This window comes from Mauremys mutica, chromosome 2 (genome assembly GCF_020497125.1).
Source record: "Mauremys mutica isolate MM-2020 ecotype Southern chromosome 2, ASM2049712v1, whole genome shotgun sequence".
NCBI classification, from domain to species: domain Eukaryota; kingdom Metazoa; phylum Chordata; order Testudines; family Geoemydidae; genus Mauremys; species Mauremys mutica.
The window spans coordinates 268,020,971-268,037,698 of record NC_059073.1 but is presented as its reverse complement, the minus strand read 5'-3'; the positions used below and the strand labels follow the sequence as shown (position 1 = coordinate 268,037,698).

At 43.5% G+C, this 16,728-nt stretch overlaps 1 protein-coding gene across 10 annotated transcripts in view; it reads left to right on the top strand.

Annotated features, from left to right (window-relative positions):
• PARD3 (par-3 family cell polarity regulator) overlaps positions 1–16,728 on the top strand; it is a 648,875-nt gene that overhangs the window by 431,270 nt on the left and 200,877 nt on the right. The gene's annotated exons all lie outside the window — the stretch shown is intronic.

The following is a 16,728-nucleotide window of genomic DNA, read 5'->3' as shown; positions in this document are numbered from 1 at the left end:
ATGAACAGAACAGGTAATCATGAAGTGATCCATCCCCTGTCACCCTTTCCCAGCTTCTGGCAACAGAGGCTAGGGACGCTTCAGAGCATGGTTTTGCATCCCTCCCCATCCAGGCTAATACCTCTCCTGCGAATAACTAGTATTGTATATTGACCCCCAAATATTCTGGAAAACTGAGGCACAGAAAGGTTAAGTGATGTACTTTGTGCCAAACATCAGTAGCAGAGATGGGTAGAGTTTACAGTAGGATGGTCTTAAAATTAATATTGGCTATATTTAATAAAGTTTTCTGGACCTGCCAGCAGGTTTCTAGTGATCTATCAACCAGCTTTCTGCTCACTTCGCACATTGACGCCCTGTGTCATGGCACCAGCATTTCTTGTTAAATCATTGAGGTGCCTACAATGTAAAATGGCTCCTTACATTACTTTTTAAAATATTTTTTTTATTGTGCTGGTTGGACAGACAGCTGGCTTCTGTATCACCATAATGCATGCACAGCCCTCAAGCACCAGCACCCGCCAAATCAGCACAGCTGTCAGGCATATGTATTGAGCCCAGAAAATAAGAATAATCATTATTTGCTCAGCTCTATTCCCCCTTCTCCCTCCATCCTGGACAGCTTGCAATGACAGATACCCATACTGGCACTGAGTTACTCATTGTATGAGAGAGGTGAATATCTGCTATCAGGAGGGAGACCAGTACATGGTCACTCATGTTGCCATAGGACAAAGGTTTCCATAATCTAATTGTTCCATTAAGTATTTTCAAGAAATTTTTGAGACTCACTTAGCTCCAAACATGCCAAAAGAAAACATGTTTGGTAGATTTCCATGTTCCTAAATCCTTTGTGTGTCTCTGCTCATTTCTCTTCCTCCTGCCTTCTGAATGCAGAACAGCACAGCTCAGAGCTAGAGAGCAATAGCAAGCCCCTGCCCTCATCTATTAATAGAGCCCTCAACTGGCTCACCTGTCCCATCCACTTTCCCTCATCACTTTGAGGAAATTTGGGTGCATTATGGAGGGAGGAAACAGGGCAAACAAATTAGCCCTCCTGCTTGTATATGTGTGAATGCATTTAATGCTAGTTGCCATACTGAGACATGTAGTACATCCATATTCCAACCTCCAGTCTCTCTTGGAGTGGATAGTGCCACTAATTAGAGATTCTGTGTCAGAAAAGATATCTCAAGTAGGATGGCCAATTTCTTACAAATAGTTAAGCCAGTAAAAAATCTGCCATGTAGCCAAACTCCAAGCTCTAAACATATCTGGAAATTTTTACAAGTAAATTATGGGCAAGATGTACCCCAAATCCTCATCTTCACATCTCTTCATAACTCCATCCCACACCACCTCCTATTCCCTTCTTTCTGCTCAGTCCTTTTCTTCTATCTACTCCCTTTATCTCCTTCACCTATGTTTTTCTTATGCTGAAACAGACTATCACTAAATGCATGCCAAGCTCCATCCCATCCCTGATTTAAAAAAAAAACAAAAAACAAAAAAAACAAAAAACCTCCAAAACCTATGGTGCAACTTTTTCTGCAAAGCGTTCCAGATGGATGGACTTGCATCATTCTGTGTGCGGTTTTGTGTTATGCTGGCCATGGCTTTATTCAGTAAGTCGGTCAGGGCAGAGATCTGTTATTTCTTTGGTGCACTGAATCAGTGCTGTGGACACCAGAAGCACTTTTTATACAAAATAATTAATAGCACACAAACCAGAATTAACCTCCTCACTGGTCAGTGCTTAAGTTTTCCCATTTTACATGTTTGTACCTGGTTTGGGAAGCTAAATTAGATGTTAACAATCAAAAACCCATTTAATTTTGGCAGTAGTATTCTGAAAGGAACTGTTTAGGGAAAGGAGGCCTGAGTAATTTGGACACCTTCGCCTACAAAAAGCAGAAGAGAAGGGAAGAAGAAAGCTTGGAGAATAATGTTGTGCACCAGAAAGGAATTTAATTCTAAAGTTAGAATGCAGTGCTCTATTTAACAAATTTCTATAGCCACTCCTCTAAAACCACAAATGCTTTCATGTCAGAGTTTTGATAAATTACATTCTTAATGGGAATGAGAGAGAGCTGGATGATTGTTCCATTTGTAAAGATGCATGATATGAAATTTGATTTGATCACTTATACAGATGAATATTTTGGTGGCAGATAACCTTTTGCATACTTACGGTCATAACTTCACATGGGACGATATTGTTTAAGTAACAAGGACCAAGTTAGTTGTCCTTTTATAATCCAGATAAAGAGCAGATAGTGCACATAGTTCTTAGCAAACAGCTGGCTCTCATCTGAATGATAAAGGGCCATGATGAAGATCTTCATTCTTAGTTTAAAAAAAACAACCAAAACCCAACTCCTTTAAGATGAACACAACCTGCAGTGTGGAACATTTTGCTTGTGATTCTGTGATGATTTGCTTAATGCAGCCCATTATAGTTTAGTACTAGTGCATAAAGGTGGAATCATGGAGCGATGCTGCTGCTACCAGTAATCATTGAGCCAAATGAATGGGAGACAGTAGCATTTTTGTGAGACTCTAGTCTTTGTAGTCATGCCTTTATTGAAAATGGGAAGCTTGTAAGATTTTGTTTACATTAGCTGCCCTTTATCTGTTAATCAAGTTAAACAATGCCAAGATAGCAATGAAACCAGTTTAAGAGCGAATGAAGCCACCTATCAGGAACAACAGCTCTTTATTTTTACTGTACCGTTGCTTTTACTGTCCATTGCTTTGTCTTGCTAGCAGCATTTACTCCAACTTTGACATATTTTTTTACACAAACTTTCCTGAAACAAGAATAGGCAAAAGATTTATTGAAAAGCCCTTTGTGTACCCCCCCATCCAGTTTTTGTTGGTTTAGAAAAGGCATTGTATCTTTTGTTAAATATTTGTGTAGCTGACTGTTGATGTCTTTATTTAGATCTCTCCTTTGAGATGCTAATTAGAAATTGAAAAAAGTCTTTCCCATGAAAATAGTAAAATACATGGTTCCTGTTACAAAGCACAACCATCTAAACACAATGATCCTGTTGTTTATTCTTTATGCACAATGCAGCTTATTAGCCTACCTGGTGTGAATTTCTATGCATTTCGCTATGATTCTAAACTTTCTTCTTGCATCTTTCTAAAAATCTGTTGGGATTGTCTCACAAGGGAGTTTGATAGTTGTCTTTAGAGCTTGGTTGTCGCATGGAAAATGATCACATTATATGGTTCAGTAAAAAGCTAGACATTTATTACTTGAACTCAGTAATACAGGGCTATCTTTCTGGGGAAATAAATCATTTGATTGCAGGAGTGTACTAATCTATTTAGACTCATTTTTACACTTTCTTTAAACAAAGTGAAATAAAGACTGTTCATCTTTGAATATAATTGGCATGGAAGTTAAATTCCTGAATACTCTACATATTTTTTTTACAGCATTTCAAATTTTAACATTTTTATTCTTCCCAAATTTGCCTTTGATTTCTTTGCATCAGAGGCTTGGAATATTGTTTAATTTACTTTTTAGTAAAGCTGTCACTTGTAATCTGCAATTTAAAAGAAACTAATAAAACAAATCCTCATTTCACAATTTAAACCTTATTGAGTCTAATTCACTTGCACTGCAAGTTTATTATTCTCCTGCAGCTTGACGTGCTTCCAATTGTAATTGTGTTGACCCTTCAATGCAGTATCTCCCCAGTGCTTATCAAATGGGGAAAGATAAGTCCACAATTTGGAACTTCATTAAATAGCTCATTTATATTAAACATATGATAGCTTGGAACAGAAATAATAATTTTTACAGACGTATGACCTCTGACTCTGGTCTTCGTGGTCATCATCTTTGGAATGCAGTGAATTTCTCAAATGCTCACCCATCCTGTGTTCCTGGCATTGAGCCAGTGACCAAATGTCATATGATGTTAGCCCATTGGGTTGACTTCAAAGCCTGTCTTGTGAAGATTGTAGTTGAGTGTTTTGTAGCTCTTGAAGCAGATTTTATTTAAAGACTTTAATAGCATATATTTCTTTGTCATGCTGGAAATTTGAATAGTATAAATCATAATGGGGAACTGTTTTAAAAATGCTGCTTATTATTGTAAGTCGTGAAAATGTAAACTGTTCTTCTTCCTTTGGAGACCATTCCTGAGAAGTGCCGAGTACTCTCAATGCTTGGTGACTTCCAAGGGATTGCAGCATGCCCCAAATATTTTTGGGAAGGATTCAGTATAGGGCTGTCGATTAATGGCAGTTAAGTCACACATTTAACTCAAAAAAAAAAATCATGATTAAAAAATCAGTTGTGATTAATCGTGGTTTAAACAGTAGAATACCAATGGACATTTATTAAATATTTTTGTATGTTTTTCTACATTATTAAATATACTGATTTCAATTACAACACAGAATAGAAAGTGTACAGTGCTGACTGCATATTATTTTTTTATTACAAATATTTGAACTATAAAAATAAAAGAAATTGTATTTTTCAATTCACCTCATACAAGTACTATAGGGGGATCTCTTTATCGTGAAAGTGCAATTTACAAATGTAGAATTTTTTTTTGTTATACAACTGAACTCAAAAACAAAACAGTGTAAAACATTAGAGCCTACAAGTTCACTCAGTCCTACTTCTTGTTCAGCCAATTGCTAAGACAAACAAGTTTGTTTACCTTTACAGGAGATAATGCTGCCCACTTCTTATTTACAGTGTCACCTGAAAGTGAGAACAGGCATTCGCATGGCACTTTTGTAGCCAGCATTTCAAGATATTTACATACCAGATATGCTAAATATTCTTATGCCCCTTCATGCTTTGGCCACCATTCCAGAGGACATGCTTCTATGCTGATGATGCTCGTTTAAAAAAAAATGCAATAATTACTTTGTGACTAAACTTGTTGTGGGAGAATTGTATGTCTCCTGCTCTGTTTTACCCGCTTTCTGCCATATATTTCATGTTATAGCAGTCTTGGATGATGACATGTTGTTCGTTTTAAGAACACTTTAATTGCAGATTTGACAAAATGCAATGAAGGTACCAAGGTGAGATTTCTAAACATAGCTAAAGTACTCAAACCAAGGTTTAAGAATCTAAAGTGCCTTCCAAAGTCTGAGAGGGAAGAGGTGTAGAGCATACTGTGGTGTTTAGATGTTGCTTGAAATTATTAACACTGGGAGCGCTGGCTGTTGGGAGTCTGGAAGGAGAGGGGAGGAGTTGAGGAGGCAGAGTGAGAGTTACAGAGGGTGCAGCAGCAGCTTGATAAAGAAGTTTCCACTTTAAAAATAAAGTCCTGTTGAAGTTTTTTAGTATCTTGCCTGGTTGATACAACATTTTGGCGACGAGGATGGATCTTCTGCCTCTGAACCCACCTGCACCCTTTCTGCAAAGCCCAGGTGAGCCTCCAATTGCTTTTACTGCCGGGATCCATATGTTTGAGACTAATCTGCTTCCAATCAGTGCTACAGAGATTTCTGAAGTAAGAAAGTTTGCTCTGCTAATCCACTGCCTTGGAGCAGAAGGGCAGGGTATATTTTACACTTTTCCCCTTGCAGATGATAAATATGAGATTGCATTAAAGAACTTTTTTGTGCCAAAAGTGAATGTAGTAGCTAATTGCTACAGATTTTGCCAGCGTGAGCAGAAACCAGGGGAGACTATAATGCAGTTATATTGCTTCCATGAGAAGTCTGATTGTAACTTGTGACTTTGGGAATATGGCAGATGAGATGATTAGAGACCAGCTCATAGAGAAAACAACCATGTTTCATGTAAGAGCATGCTTACTTCTAGAACCACAACTTACACTAGAAAAAGCAATAACCATTGCTACTCAGGTTGAGTCAGCTACAGCTGAAGCCAAAATAATGAGCAGGGATTCAGGAGGCACAGTCCAGGCTGTGACTCCTTTGCAGAAAAGTTCACTATCGCTGCAGACAAACAATTGCAGGAGGAAAACTAATGAAAAGCCACTGAATCAGCAAATTCAAAATACAGTAAAAGCTTTCGCTGTGGATCCCCACAACATCTTGCAAGCCACACAGGATGTCCAGCAAAAGTAGCTCAGTGCAATCATTGCAGAAAGATTGGGCATTTTGCTAAAGTATGTCGCAGTAGCCAGTTCAATCAACAGGTGCATGCAGTTACAAGACCAGATGTTACTGTGCTGAGCGTGGACAAAACCACTACTGCACATATTCCAGAACAGATAAAGTGCACTGTAAACATTTCCACCATACCCTCAGGCAAATCACACTCTATTCAGCTAATGTTGGACACTGACTCAGCAGTATCTATACTACCTGATTCCATCTATTAGCATTACTTTAAAGATTTGCCCCTTACTGAACCCAAACTTCAGTTGGTGAGCTATTTGAGAAACCATATTCCAGTACATGGCTGCCTGCCAGCAATAGTTACTTTTGGTGATTGCTGTGTAACTGCAGAGTTCTACATTGTCCACAAAGGCACTCCTATCCTTGGCAGAGACTTATTGGCTGCTTTAAATCTCAGGGTAGTTAATGGATGAATTGATCTTCCTCAGCAAAGCACTCTTGCAGTACACACACCAGTTTCAGCTGGGCCCCAACGCCCAATTGAAGAGAAACTCGGCTGTGCTTATGGGTTTCTGCATTAAGTTAAAATGTGGAATACTGTGATTCCTGTACGACAGAAATTACAGTGCTTATCATTTTCAGTCAGGGAAGCTGTTTCAGAGGAACTTAGAAAAGTTGTAACATGGACATTATTGAAGAGATTAACTCCTTGGAATGGGTTTCACCTATAATAGTGATGCAGAAGAAGGGTGGAGGCATTCGCCTTTGTGTGGACTTAAGGGAGCCAAATAAAGCTATTGTGATTGACAACCATCCTCTTCGTCACATAGAAGAAGTATTTGCAGAACACCGTGGAGCAAAGATGTTTTCTACTCTTGATTTGCAGAGTGCATACCACCAGGTTATGTTGCATGAAGATAGCAGAGACCTCACAGCATTTATTACACATGAGGGACTATTTAGTTTTAAACATGTTCCATACGGTCTTGCATCAGCCCCAAGTGCCTTCCAAAAAATGATGTCCTTGATTCTGAAAAATCAACATGGAGTTCAGTGCTATTTGGATGATATTATCGTGTTTGGAAATACTACTGAGGAGCATGATGATAACCTGCAGTCTGTACTATACTGCATCAGCAAAGCAGGCCTCAAGCTCAATAGGTCCAAATGCAAATTTAGACAAACTGAACTCTCCTTTCTGGGGCATAAAATTTCACAGACTGGACTAAAACCTGATCCAGATCATATCCCGGCAATTTCAAATGCTCCTCCTCCAACAGATTTGCAAACCTTACGTTCCTTCTTGGGTCTTACCTCCTCGTGTGCAAAACTCATTCCCAATTATGCTTCTGTCATTGAACCATTACGAGAATTACTACGGAGACGTTCAATCTTAGTGTGGACAACGGATGCACAAGCTGGTTTCGAAACGGTGAAAGACTTGATTGTACATAGTCCAGTACTTGCACTATTCAGTCCCGCATTGTCCACAATTGTAACTACTGATGCTTTTGATTATAGACTTGGGGCTGTCCTCACATAACTTCATGAGAACAACACAGAGAAGACGGTTGCATTTGCTTCAAGGACACTAAGTAATGCTGAGAGACAATATTCTACAATCAAAAAAGAAGCACTTGCCTGTGTCTGGGCTACTGAAAAAACTGGAGAACTTACCTGTGGGGCCGCATGTTCAGGTTGTGCACAGACCAAAGCCCTTTGACGATGTTGCTCACTACGAAAGGACTGGGAAGAGCAGGGTATCTTATTGCTAGATGGTCTGCAAGACTACTCTCTTTCAATTATGAACTGGAATATAAGCCTGGAAACAAAAATGTGGTAGCTGATTGCCTTTCTCGCCTGCCTTTGCCTTCACCAGATGGTCCACCGGAGGATGAGGATGTTGTAGTTGTGCTTATTACAAACACTCTTACTGCAGTTACAAGAGAACAATTTCAAGCTGTTTGTTTAGCGTGTCCAATTCAACAAAAACTATGGGAATTTCTGACAAAGAGCTGGCCCAGTAACCCTAAAAACCTTGACCCAGTTTTGCTGCCTTATTTTAGAGTTTGGGATGAACTTTCTTTGCTCGATGGCTGTGTGCTACGAGGCTCACACCACCTACTTGTGCCAGAAGAATTCGTCAAAACTCATACACCTGGTACATGATGCTCATCAAGGAATTGTCAAAACCAAACGACGACTACGGGATCTGTATTGGTGGCCAGAGATGGACTCTCAAACTGAAGCACTCATAAAATCCTGTGTCACTTGCCAAATGCATGACAAGACAGCAGTGACATGTACCCCTCCATTACAGCCTGTTCCTCTTCCTGAATCTGCATGGGGAAAAAGTAGTGATTGACATTGTAGGACTCTTTGATACTGCTCCAATTGACTGTTGTTATGCCATCACCTTAATAGACTGTTTCAGTAAATGGCCTGAGATAGAGTTTACATTGCAAATCTCTTCTGCTACAGTAATTAAGTTCCTCTCTTCGGTTTTTAGCAGGGAAGGTAACCCCAAAGAACTGGTTTCAGATAATGGTAGTCAATTTACTTCCCTGGAGTTTGAAACTTTTCTAGCAGAGAGGAACATTTTACACAGAAGGTCATCCCTGTATTACCCTCAAGCCAGTGGGGAAATCGAACGGTTTAACAGAGGGTTTGCAAACGGCTAAACTGGAAGGGCGATTGTGGATACCCTTCACTACTGATTTCTTGCAAGCATACCGGGCTACACGACATGCCACAACGCAAAGATCACCTGCAGAGTTACTGCATGGGAAACAGATGAATACTAAACTGAACATTGCTGGATTGTTAAAGACGTGACCTGAGGCCCCAACTGAGGATGATGTGAGAAAAACAGTTGAACAGAACCAAGCAAAATATAAGGCTTTCACAGACAAACAGCGGGGTGCTAAGGAACCAAAGTTTGAGTGTGGTTCCTTCAATAGAATATGAAAACCTGGAATTTTACGCAAAGGGAACCATAAATTCACAGCTCCTCTTAAAATCATAGAGAAGAAGGGACCTTACACCTGTCAACTTTCTGATGGGTAGGTATGGAATGCTTCTTATCTTGCACCTGCCTCTGCACCAAGAGGAGATCATGCCAAAGCCCAGTCTGCATTGGATGACTTCACCGTAGTATCAACACAAGAAGACATTGAGATGGCCTGTCAGACCCAGACAACCACCTGTCTGGATTAGCGACCGTGTTATATAGTATCTACAGTGTTTTCAGTGTAATATTTCTGCCATTAGTATAGTGTCTTGTTTCCTATTTGTTCCTGTGGTTAGAACAACAATGTTTATTTTAATTGGGAGAGTTTCTTAAGAGAGGAGGGAATGTGGCGTTTAGATGTTGCTTGAAATTATTAGAACTGGGCGCACAGGCTGGGAGTCTGAAAGGACAGGAAACAGGGAGGAGGGGGGAGGAGTTGAGAAGGCAAAGTGAGAGTTACAGAAGGTGCAGCAACAGCTTGGTAAAGAGGTTTCCACTTTAAAAATAAAGTCCTGATGAAGTTTGTTAGTTCCTTGCCTGGTTGATACAACACATACGTTCAAAAGTCTTAAACAAGCAACTCTGATGCAGAAACTACAGAACCCAAACCACCAAAAAAGAAAATCAACCTTCTGCAGGTAGCATCTGACTCAGATGATGAAAATGAACATGCGTCAGTCCACATTGCTTTGGATCATTATCAAGCAGAACCCGTCATCAGCATGGATGCATGTCCTCTGAAATGGTGGTTGAAGCATGAAGGGACATATGAATCTTTAGCGCATCTGGTACGTAAATATCTTGCGACGCCGGCTACAACAGTGCCATGTGAATGCCTGTTCTCACTTTCAGGTGACATTGTAAAGAAGAAGCAGGCAGTATTATCATCTGCAAATGTAAACAAGCTTGTTTGGCTGAACAAGAAGTAGGACTGAGTGGACTTGTATGCTTTAAAGATTTACATTGGGGTTTTTTTAAGCAGTTTTTTGTACATATTTCTGCATGTGTAAGTTCAACTTTCATGATAAAGAGATTGCATTACAGTACTTGTATTGGGTGAATTTAAAAATACTATTTCTTTTGTTTTTTACAGTGCAAATATTTGTAATAAACAAAATACAGAGTGAAGACTATGCACTTTTTATTCTGTTATAATTGAAATCAATATATTTGAAAATGTAGAAAATATCAAAAAATATTTAAATAAATGGTATTCTATTATTAGTTAACAGTGTGATTAATTGAGATTAATGTTTTTAATTGCACCATTAATCAAGAATATTTTTTTAATTGCTTGACAGCCCTAATTCAGTACCTTGCAGGATCTGGGCACTAGTGTATTTTGATAGATCGTGAGATATTTATATGCTAAAGGATTCATATAAGAATATTGTACATTGAGTTCTAAACACAACTTTAGATAAAATGGCCAAAACATACTGATCTTTGATGCCCTAAATGATTACAAAACAACACAATTATTTGTGCTATATTAGTTCATCAGAATTTCTCCTCGGGGATCTGGATTCAGTTCACAAATGAAATTAATTTAATAGCTAAGCCGAGGGTTGACATTTTGTCCAAAATGCCCATCATCACTCAGTTATTAGTAACAACAAGGGTCCAAATGTCTGTGGTTCAGGCACATCAACAAAGCTCAATAAGCAGAGATATTGGACAGTTCAGGAATTGGATAATGGGAGATGAAGTCTCATGTCCATGGTTATTGGCCTAAGTGAAACTAGTTGGAAGTCTCAACTGGTTCCCTTGTGGACACGTGTTCACATTACTCCTGGGACCCTTATTGGAAGTCTCAGCAGAGCGGCGAACAGTTAGAGATGCTGTTGCCCCTAGATCAGTGATACTCAGACCTCAGTGGTTCAGGAGCCAAATCAGTGATCAACATTACCCAAAAGAGCCACATTATTGTGAATTCATTGTTACATTTACTATAGTACTATATAGTCGTATTATTCTCACAGCAAAATGACTGACCAAGTGTTATTATTTTATCAACTACAATTGGTGGTTAACATAGTAAAAGCATCCTGATTGGTTAATAACTATGGGTACGTCTACACTATAAGACTATTTCGAATCAACTTAATTCGAATTTGTGGAATCGACCGTATGAAGTCGAAGTTGTGTGTCCACACTAAATACACTAGTTCGACTGTGTGAGTCCACAGTAATGGGGCCAGTGTCGACTTTGGAAGCGGTGCACTGTGGGAAGCTATCCCACAGTTCCCGCACTCCCCGCTGCCCATTGGAATCCTGGGATTTCCCCCCAATGCATGCTGGGGGGAAAAATGTGTCAAGGGTGGTTTTGGGTAACTGTCATCATTGAACCGTCACTCCCGCCCTCTCTCCGTGAAAGCGCCGGCGGGAAATCTGTTCGCGCCCTTCTCTGGTCGGTTACAGCTCGGACGCCACAGCACTGCGAGCATGGAGCCCGCTGCGATCATCGCTGCACTTATGGCCATTGTCAACTCCTCGCACCTTATCGTCCACCTCTTCCACAGTCAGCTGCTGAGAAATCGGGCAAGGAGGCTCCGTCAGCGCGGTGAGGACAGGAAGTCACAGAGTGGCGCAGACCTCTCACAAAGCAGGGTACACCGCGCAGTGGAGATCATGGTGGCAATGGGTCAAGTTCATGGTGTGGAACGGCGATTCTGGGCCCGGGAAACAAGCACGGACTGGTGGGACCGCATAGTGCTGCAGGTCTGGGATGAATCACAGTGGCTGCGAAACTTCAGGATGCGTAAGGGCACTTTCCTTGAACTCTGTGACTTGCTGTCCCCTGCCCTGAAGCGCCAGGGCACCCGGATGCGAGCAGCCCTGACTGTGCAGAAGCGAGTGGCCATAGCCCTTTGGAAACTTGCAACGTCAGACAGCTACCGGTCAGTAGCGAACCACTTTGGCGTGGGCAAATCTACCGTAGGGCTTGCTGTGATTCAAGTAGCCCACGCAATCGTTGAGCAACTGTTCTCAAAGGTAGTGACCCTGGGAAACGTCCAGGTCGTCATAGATGGCTTCGGCGCGATGGGATTCCCAAACTGCGGTGGGGCTATAGATGGGACTCACATCCCTATCCTGGGACCGGCCCACCAGGCCAGCGAGTACATTAACCGAAAGGGATACTTTTCTATGGTGCTGCAAGCACTGGTGGACCATAAGGGACATTTTACCAACATCTACATGGGGTGGCCGGGCAAGGTTCATGACGTGCATGTGTTCAGGAACTCTGGTCTGTTTAAACACCTCCAGGCAGGTAGTTTCTTCCCGGACCACAAAATAACGGTTGGGGATGTGCAGATGCCTACAGTGATCCTCGGGGACCCAGCCTACCCACTAATGCCCTGGCTCATGAAGCCCTATACAGGCGCCTTGGACAGTGAGAAGGAACTCTTCAACTACCGGCTGAGCAAGTGCAGAATGGTGGTGGAGTGTGCTTTTGGACGTCTCAAGGGGAGATGGCGGAGCTTACTGACTCGCTCGGACCTCAGCGAAAAAAATACCCCCGTTGTTATTGCTGCTTGCTGTGTGCTCCACAATCTCTGTGAGAGCAAGGGCGAGACCTTTATGGCTGGATGGGAGGTTGAGGCCAATCGCCTGGCTGCTGATTACGCTCAGCCAGACAGCCGTGCCGATAGAAGATCCCAGCGGGAAGCGCTGTGCATCCGGGAGGCTTTGAAAGATAGGTTCCTCGGAGAGCAGGGTAACCTATGACTCTCCAGTTGATTTACAGAGAAGCTGAACCTGAGCCTGTTTCAGTGACTGTTGACTTCGATCTGCGGTTACATACCCCGTTCTCCAGGTTTCCCCCCTTCCAACACACGTTTTAAAATAACTTTAATGGAACACTGATTATTAATAAAGTTTTCTTTAATTATGAATTCCTGTTCAAGGGTTGAAACATGGACGCGGACTGTGGTGGGTACGGTGTGCACTGATGTCCAGACCGCTTCTACTCTAGAGGAATGACAGGCTCCTGCTCCTACAGCGGTCTCTGGGAGGAGGACGTTTGCAGGTGGGTGTGCAGGAAGGGGTGGGTTTGCAGGAAGGGGTGAGGGGTGCCGTCTTTGGGACGGAGTTTGGATGCAGGCTCTGGACTGGGGGTTGGGGCGTAGGAAGGGGTGAGGGGTGTGTGGGAAAGGTGAGTATGTGTCCGTGGATGAGGGCTCTTGCTGGGGCTCAGGGCATCGGAGAGGCTCGTGGCTAGGGGGGAAGGGCATGGTAAGGGCAGCCTGCCTTGCCATTTGTGGATGTCAAGCGCTAGGACCCTGGGGCAGCATACACCTCACAGACTGACCCGGGGCAGCATTCACCTCCCAGAATGACCCTAGTGCCTAGTGACTGCAGTCTGTGTGTGTCCTGCTGTTGATCCTGCCCCCAAGTCTGTACCCTGGTAATGGAGGCTGTCCTATGCAATTAAAAAACCCCTCCCCCCCTTCACACAAAGTCTTCTGATAAGGAAAACGTGACAGAAACAGTGAATAACAACAAACTACTTTTAATACTCAACTACACAGTGGGGGGATGAAACTTGGATTTGGGACTGGGTGATCCAGGAAGGGAAGCACTTCTCACACTTTAGGGAATGAGAGCTGTTTGGTACATGAGCGCTCTGCTGGGGTGGAGTGACAGTTTTCACGGCCCCTAGCGCCCCTCCTTCTTGTGATTTTGGGTGAGGGGGGGACAGGACTTTGTGGCGGGGGAAGGCGGTTGCAGATACAGTTCAGGGGGGCTCTCTGCTCCTGCCTGCGGTCCTGCAGAACATCTACAAGGCGCCGGAGCGTGTCCATTTGTTCCCTCATTAGCCCAAGCAGCGTTTGAGTCGCCTGCTGGTCTTCCTGCCGCCACCTGTCCTCCCGTTCGCTGTGTGAGCGCTGCTGCTGACATAGGGTCTCCCTCCACTGTCTCTGCTCGGCCGCCTCGGCTCTGGAGCAAGCCATCAGTTCCGAGAACATGTCGTCCCTAGTCTTTTTCTTTCGCCGCCTAATCTGCGCCAGCCTCTGTGAGGGGGATGCCGGGGCAGTTCGTGAAAGAGCCGCAGCTGTGTGATGGGAAAAAGGAAGTGATTTCCTTGAAAAGATACGTGTTTGCGAACACTGAACACAGTCTAGTCAGTTTCTGTGAACAAGACCATACAGGGCACCTAGTCTCACGAGCTCTCAGCACAAGTTCGAGATTTCGGAATACGCTTTCATTGGCTGCACAGGAGATCGGACAAGCGGGGCGGTACAGCTGAATCCGTGTAGCAGCCAGGCCTGGTAAGCACTACACTATAGGCTGCTTAACAGTTAATGGATAGCTGTGCCCTCCCGCTGAAGGCAATCTGTAAAGCATAAAGTCTGACCCTGTTCCAGCCCCTCGCGGCTGTGCACGGGAAAGATCACTGTATGCTTTTCCCTCTGTGGCCTCCAACACGTGGCTGTTAAGCGAAGGTCATTGCTATGCAAAGTAAAAGTCAAGCATTCACAATAGTAACAGTACACTAATTGCCCTAATTAGATGCAGCAGTCGCCGAACGAGATTAGCCTGAGGCGGGTCACTCGGAGAGAGAGAGAGCGGATGCTGCTCGAATCCCTGCACAGACCAGGACCGTACGCTGCAATGCTGGTGGAGGCAATGATTCCGCTGTACGTTAGGATGGCCTGGCGCGGAAGAGTGTGCTTCCACGGAGCACCAAATAAGGCACCTCGCCCCAGGAACCTCCTGTGGAGACTTTTCGAGCTGCTCGCCGAGAGCTTCGTGGAACTGTCCCAGGAGGATTTCTGTTCCATCCCTATCTGTGTGGACCTTCTCTTTATATAGTTTTTTAAGCAAAAGGTTTTATATAGTTTTTACATATTTTTTTATTCCTGTTTTTTAAAAAATAAATGTTTCCATGTTTATAGCACTTACCGACTGATCCTTCCCCTGATTCTGAGTCCGGGTTAACGGCTGGGGAGGGTTGGTAGGGGATCTCTGTGAGGGTGATGAAGAGATCCTGGCTGTCGGGGAAAGCGGTATTGTAAGCGCTGTCGCCTGCGTCGTCCTCCACAAACCCTTCCTCATCTTCCCCATCGGCGAACATCGCCGAGGAACTGCCCCTCGACACTATCCCATACTCAGAGTCCACGGTCACTGGTGGGGCAGTGGTGGCAGACCCACCTAGAATGGCATGCAGTGCCTCGTAGAAGCAGCAGGTCTGGGGCTGTGCTCCGGAGCGTCCGTTTGCCGCTCTGACTTTTTGGTAGCCTTGTCTCAGGTCCTTGATTTTCACGCGTTGTATCCCGGCTGTATCCTCTGAGTGCCATGGCTTTGGAGACCTTCTCGTAGGTCTTTGCATTCCGTTTGTTGGAGCGCAGCTCCGAAAGCACAGACTCATCGCCCCACACAGCGATCAGATCCAGGACTTCACGGTCTGTCCATGCTGGGGACCTCTTTCTATTCTGGGATTGCATGGACTCCTCTGCTGGAGAGCTCTGCATCGTTGCAGGTGCTGCTGAGCTCGCCCCGATGTCCAACCAGGACATGAGATTCAAAGTGCCCAGACAGGAAAAGGAATTCAAATTTTCCCGGGTCGTTTCCTGTGTGGCTGGTCAGAGAATCCAAGCTTGGACTGCTGTCCAGAGCGTCAACAGAGTGGTGCACTGTGGGATAGCTCCCGGAGCTAGTAAGTTCGATTTGCATCCACACCTAGCCTAATTCGACATAGCCATGTCGAATTTAGCGCTACCCCCCTCGTCGGGGTACCGAGTACCGAATTCGAACTAAAGAGCCCTCTAGGTCGAACTAAATGGCTTCCTGGTGTGGACGGGTGCACGGTTAATTCGAATTAACGCTGCTAAATTCAAATTAAAGTCCTAGTGTAGACCAGGCCATAGACTGGTTAATAATTAAATCACACAGTGCTTTAATATCATGTGCTGCAGAGAGCCACAGGAGACACATTGAAGAGCCACTTGCAGCTTGGGAGCCTCAGTATCGCTTCCTTAGATGATGTCAAATTATATTTATTTCACCATATAAGAGCTCCGCTTTCCCTGAAGTCTGATTCTCTTTAGTACATTGAGGAAAACCTATTTTTTCTTCATTCTGAAAATCTATTCTGCGCGTATAAAAAGAGAGGTGACCAGATTCTTCCTGAGAAAACATAGGGGCTCCCTCCAGACACACACAAGACAGTTCTGATGAAGGGCAGCTGGGAGTGGGGGAGAGAAATGGTGTTTGTTCTTTTCCCCCCTTATTTGCATGGCCAAGCAACATCCTTCTGCACCACATAGGGGATCTTGTATTTCATAAATGGGGGAGTACTGTCTTGAGGAATCGTGCTGGGCAGAGGACTCTGGGCTGTGTAAGGGACCTGTCATGTTTTGGAAATGCTGATTGTTCTGTAACTGACAGGGATGCTGTGAAAGGCCCTGAAAACATGGGACATTCCCAGATTTGATGGGCATGTGAAATCTCTTTACCCTAAGGGTGAAAAGTGTGAGCAAAGACTTTATCATAAACAGCATGTGTTCATGTATGTCAATTCTAATGTGTACGACAGGGAGTTTCATGGGGGATCCCATGATAATTATGCACAAGAGCAAATTTCACCATTTCAAAAACGGTCAGAGGTCCAATTCCAAATGGAGTTCCCTGTTCTCTGCTGC